At 37.4% G+C, this 6,309-nt stretch overlaps 1 protein-coding gene across 1 annotated transcript in view; it reads right to left on the bottom strand.

Annotated features, from left to right (window-relative positions):
- Positions 1-6,256: 6,256 nt before the first annotated feature.
- LOC132166742 (G-box-binding factor 4) overlaps positions 6,257-6,309 on the bottom strand; it is a 9,480-nt gene continuing 9,427 nt past the window's right edge. The window contains exon 4 of the mRNA XM_088513896.1: positions 6,257-6,309. This exon is cut by the window's right edge and continues 716 nt beyond it. The gene's annotated coding sequence lies outside the window, so the exon portion shown is untranslated.

Genomic DNA, 6,309 nt, shown 5'->3' with positions numbered 1-6,309 from the left:
CAAGAAGCATCCCACGTTGCCAAAAGTAACAAGACTCGAATTTCCTAGTCAAATGATTATGTGTTCATAACTTTAAGCCCACCAATGAAATTCGAATAAAAATTAAATAACCACATTCTTAAGAATAACAATGCAAAGATATTAGACAGTGTTTTGTTCTTCCATAACCCCAAACTTGAATCACACATTGTCCCCAATGTGTGTATAAAACTGAAAAATAAGAGTAAGAGGATAGGAATACCTGAATGAGAAAATGTGGGGCATATCATACCCCCAAACTTGATTGTAAAAAACACGTCTGAAAAAGAAACTAATACTCCAACCAAGAAAACAGTCAAATGCACACATTGTTGTCAAAATATAATCAAACTACAAAAATGGAACAACAATGGAGAAGATAAAACCTCGAGGAAGATCATGTACCTTGGCCTGATGGAGGACTCGTGCGCACAGGGCCTGCGCTCGATCCTATAGACCTAATCAATCCAAATATGCATCCCGAAGGATCTTTCCTCGATCCTTCAGAAATCTAGTTAGTCCTTTCCAACCCTTCCTCTTTAGCACAACAAGGCACTTCTCAAGAAATAGGACTCCACTAATCACCCCCAAACTTCTTCTCTCCACTTACAGATTTTTGGGTTCCCTATGAGGATTCTCTATGTGTCTCTCCCAAAAGGGGTCAGTGATCAACTCCTCTCCTTTAAGGGGGTCCTCAAAACTCTCATTAGGTAGGGGGATGGGAGGTGGGTCTTCTACAAGGTCGTCAATGTTGTCTAGGAGGAAACATTCCTTCTCATTCGGCAGTGATGCGCGGCATTGAAGATGTTCAATTTGGCCTTTAAGTTCCCAAAAGATATGGTCATCACCCCGGTTCTACAATTTATGCATGCATTAGCCGTAGCTAAAAAAGGGTGTTTGAGGATCATAGGAATGAGCTTATGGGAATTGGGGACAGGTTTGGTATCAAGAACTATGAAATCTACTGGAAAGTAGAACTTGTCCACCTTAATGATGACATCTTCAATGATCCCACGAGAATGCTTGATAGATCGATCTGCAAGCCGTAAGACCGTCTTCGTGCGTTTCAGCTCTCCTACGCCTAGCTACTTATACACTGAGTAAGGTAGCAAGTTAACACCTGCTCTTAAGTCAAGGAGTGCTTTATCAATCGCTCGGTCACCAATGACACAAGCAATTGTAGGAGGACTTGGGACCTTGAACTTTAGAGGGGTGTTGTACTGGATGAGAGAACTTACTTGCTCGGTGAGGCATACTTTCTTAGGGATATGACTCCTAATTCTATGCTTTTAAGTGCATAAGTCCTTGAGAAACTTGGCATAGGATGGGATTTGCTTGATGGCATCAAGGAGAGGATGGTTGATTTTGACTTGCGACCTACATCATGTTATAGTTTTTCTCTCCTTGTTTCCCTAAAGGTGAGGGAGCTAAGACGCGTTCTGGAAAAGGGGCCCGGGGCTCATATGGCGGCTCCTTACGGGAAGGGGTAGGGGTAGGGGTAGGGGTAGGGGAAGGGGAAGGGATGGAGGAAGGAACGTCAATGCTCACTCCCTTGCCCTTGGCTAGATTTGGGTTCCAGGAATTCATCTAGGAGGTCATAAGGATTTTTGTCACTAAGCCCAAGAAAAGATGGTAAACTTTGAATTGTTCTGAGCTTAATTTCATAGTGAGCTGCTGTGATGTCAGGCAGCTAGAGACATGAGGGAGAAGTGTAAGTGGTAGGGAGATAGTGATCTCTTAGTGCAACAGGTTGCTTTCCCTTAACCATGGCTTCAGTGTTATGATCTCTTAGCAAACTAGAGTTCCTTTCGGTTCTAAGTTGTCTAAGAGTGCGTTCAATGTCAAGGTCGCTGAAAATTAAGGGCAAAGATAAAGAGCGGTGACTCAACATGCACTAAACTAAAAGAAACTAAAAACAAATAAACACAAAAAGGGTAAAAAAAAAAAAATCACAAATGGCCCGAAACTGCAGCTTTGGAGTACTTGGAAATTCAAAGGCTGTAGTTGCAAGAATCAGGTAAGCAGCCGTAGGTGCACTCAAGTGCACACTTGTGGAGATTTGCTTGGGCAATTCCGGCCTTGAAACAAGAAAAACAAAAAACAAAAAGACTAAAACAAAAACAAAAACAAAGAGACAAAATCAGAAAACGTATTTAGAAAAAAATAAATAAAACAGAAAAGAATCAAGTTAAATTCAATACTTAAAACTTAACAACGCAGCCGCTAAGCAGTCCTCGGTAATGGCGCCGAAAATTGAAGTGGTCTTTTTATATACCAAAATATCACTAATAAAATAACCACTAGCAATAGGTCGAATCCTTGTGAGATAGGGCTATATAGATGGTGTCAAACCTCAAGGACTGTGTGGGTGTTGTTATCAAGCTTTTCAAGATTAAATATAACTTAATTTAAAAGATGATTGATTTGATCTTTGATTATAACTAAATGCATAAAAGTAAAGATAGTAGTGATGAGAGAGCGGGGGTTGATTTCACCACTAACCGCATAACAATGGTCAATCATAAATTAATAAGGGACATTCATACTATGCATGATATAGGGCTCGTCTCACTCGAGTAATCAAGAAAATACTATCATTAAGAAATAAGCATAATCCATCTTTTGTTGGCACGAACTGTCCACCTAACCACTAGGATACGGTACGATCCGTCTTACCTAAGTATGAATTATCTAATTCCTTAATAGGCTATACATAATCAATGAATAAGCATAAACCATCTTCTGTTGGCATGAACTGTCTACCTAAATTACACTAAACTAGGGTGTAGTATAATTCGTCTTCCTTAGGCATAGCCTATCAAATCCTATTGATCATGTATCAGTTAAAATCGTTGTATAACAATCATTCACAATCACAGAAAATGTGAAGGATTGAGTTCAATCAATATAAAATACTTTCTAAGATAAAAGAAGAAATTCATAATGATTGAATATAAACATTAAGATCAATTATCACAGTTATGCAACATCATGCATATAAAAAAACCCAAATTAAAATACAATTAAACCATTGTTATTTGGAAAGGGCTACATTAAGATCCTATTACAGAATTAGTTGCTCATCCTGGTCCTAGGATAGCCTCTTACCTTGTTCATCTTCTCTTCAACTCTTCAAGCCTCCAAGAAGATATTTTATATTTAAAACTAAGCACACATCTCTTTAAGGCTTAGAAGTCTATTTATAGGGTGTAAAACAAACCCTAGAAGCCCTATGAATCCCATAAAAACCGTAATTCAATCTCCCAGTCGAATTGGGAGACCTAAAAAGCTTTCCTTGTCAAATTCAGCATCTTTCGGACCTTTTAGCACGAGTGCACTTGAGCCCCCTTATCGTGCGCTTGAGCCCACCTACGCACGTGGGCTGAGGTGCACTCGATCCCACTTGTAGTGCGCTCGAGCACACTTACGCATGTGGGCTGATTTGCGCTCTTATATGGAGGGACGATTTTGGCATAGCAAATATCTGAATTAGTAAATTTGTATTTCACAATGAATTGTATTATTGTGAGTTAACTTTGTGATGTCAAATGACTCAAGTGAGCACACGAGATAAGTAAATAGTTACTAAATGGTAGATGACAGGCATTTAAGCTTTTTGTTAGAATGAAGCAAAAATAGGTCCCCAACATTTAGGCAGAATGAGGCCTTTTTAGGTATTGAGATTTGAGGCCACGTCGCCCTCGAAGCTTCCTGGAAGCTTCATATGCTTTTGCATTTGTTTGGATTAACGCGTATTTGTTGTATTAAATTACATTCTGCTGCCACGCCTCGACTCCTCCTCCCCTCTCACGCTTTCTCAACGTTTTTTTTATTATTATTTATGAATTTATTCAACAGCGTGAGCCGTTACGTATAGATTTTGCTTTTTTGACTTTTTCTTTCCTTCCTTCGTTTTGGTCAAAGAAATTAAAGAAGAGAGAGATGTGGGTGGGGTTGGTTCAGGTGGGGGAAATTATGGCCTTGACGCTTCCATCATTAAAGCGACGATAATGCCATCGCTGCTACGTCGTTTTTACCTTTCTCTTGGGCCTACAACTCCCTTTGCCTTTCTGAATACGCCAAAACAGATTGAGCTTAAGGCTAAACACTCTCTTCTCATCCATCCAATAATTCTAATGCTGCTGAAAGGATTATATATATATATATATATATATATATATATATATATATTGCAAAAGTTATATGGTCTCCAAGAAAATACAAACTTGAAGTAGCTACTCATAAAAGAACTAGGAATGCTAGATCATCTATTCTCTTCATTTTTTATATATATATTTTTTAAAAAAAAATTAACCATGAGATTAATCTTCACTTAAGGAAAATATGCAGTGCAACACTTCAGCTATTTTTCTCACTCTCTCAACTTTCTTTCTTTCTTTTTGGATGAATTCTCTCTCAAAATTTCTACAACATACAACCAATTTCTTGGTAATCAACCTATATTTGGGATCACGAATGAAATTATTGCTTATTGTTTTGTGTTTGTTTGGACTTTGTTGTTGGAATGCCCATCTCATTATTGTTGTTCGATCTCACGTAACCCATTTCCGTTATTTGAATAAAAATAAATAAATAAACCTAAATTTTTTCTACATAGTCAACTTCAAAACATTTGTACTTTTTATATACAATCAATCATTTTATATTACTATTTTAAAAAAAAAAAAAAAAAAAAAACTTCAGAACATAACTTTTTTACTTTTCCTTACAAAAAAATTAAAAATTTTGTTTACTTTTATATCGTATCAATCACCGACCACCAATCACCGGCGCATGGTCCACACGTACAGACGCGTGGTGCGCCTTGCATAGTGCATGTAGCCTTCGTCCACCCCTCCACACTGACGCCGGCCCCTTATGGCGTTCCCTAAAATCCCCTTGGCAACATGCGTCGGCACATGCCCCTCACGCACCAATAGGAGCTCCTCCACATCTCCGCCTCCACTTCTAGTGTTAATTTTTTTTTGGGCTGAGAGACTTTTTCTTGCTTTTTGTCATGTATTTCCATTATATTTTGTTGCTAGGTTTAACCCAAACTGGTTGGGCTTCAAACTCTGTGTCTATGTAGGGTATCTTTTTTCCACCTATTTGGTTTCCTTCCAGCTCATTGAGGTGCTAGTGATTTGTCTAGATTAGTTTTTAAAAATAATCCGAACTGGTTGGGCCTCAAACTCTGTCTCCAGAGGAAACCATTTCTCCACTGTTCCTTTTCTGCTTAATCTTCACAGTTTTTTTGAAAACTAGTCAAGATTTAAGTTTTTAGCATTTTTCTTACTCCAGATGGTTTTATCCATCATAGAGCGTCGCTTCTTTCATCAGTTGCATTCGCTAGTGCCTTCCACTTTACTAGTCTCCTTTGAATGGTCTGTCTCGATTGGGTTTTTCAGTTTAGCTTGTATTTGTTATCAGTTTTTAGTTTTCTTTGTAATTTATTTTGATTGAATGGATGTCCTTTAAATAAAAAATAAAAAAAAATAAATAAATAAAACACACAAAACCAAAAAAAATCAAAACAAAACAAAATAGGAAAAAGAAAAGAAGACAGTACGTTTGCACCCTGACCCAGCAAAATGAAGAAGACAAAAGATTGCATGAAGAAGAAAGCGGCAAACGATAAGCAGAGAGTAAAATCAAATTCAACCTCTTGGCCAGTGCCTCATCGTCAGCCATTGCACGCTTCATCCCAATATATAACTATGTGCATTAGTTGGCTTGGGCTTTTGAGTTGGGAGTGAAGAACATAAATTATTATGGTAAGATTAGTCAATTGGTAAAGTAAATGATTAATTTTTGTGTGGGTGGGAAGCTAAAGGAGTTGGAGCATTGGGACTCAAAACACAAATGCAGACAAACGAAGTGAATAAAAATATATGTTATTTAAAGAAGAATATTAAAATGGTATATAACAAAAAATAAGGAAAATTATTGTAGAATGTATTTGAACATAAATGCAAATCTTGATTTAGTTTTTCAAACTTAAAAAAAAAAAAAAAAAAAAAAAAAAAAAAATCCCACCTACCACTAGTGCTCATAAAACCCAACTCCATCAAGTGTTCTCCCAGACATCAATCTTTTGATGACAACATTCTACCGTATCTATGTCATTCTTTTTGTACCTATTACCTTTTTGGCTTCTCCGAATGCAAATGTCACTCATCTGCACCTGCATACATAAATCTCGAAAAAAAAAAAAAAAATACCCCCAAAAAATAAAATAGGTCGGAGGAAATTTTGATAGCAGTCAAATGATGACCAATTACGCACCCACAT

The sequence above is a fragment of the Corylus avellana genome, chromosome 2 (assembly GCF_965113065.1).
Source record: "Corylus avellana chromosome 2, dhCorAvel1.hap1.2, whole genome shotgun sequence".
Lineage (NCBI taxonomy): Eukaryota > Viridiplantae > Streptophyta > Magnoliopsida > Fagales > Betulaceae > Corylus > Corylus avellana.
Note: the sequence above shows the minus strand (reverse complement) of the source record. Positions and strands in the feature narration are given on the sequence as shown.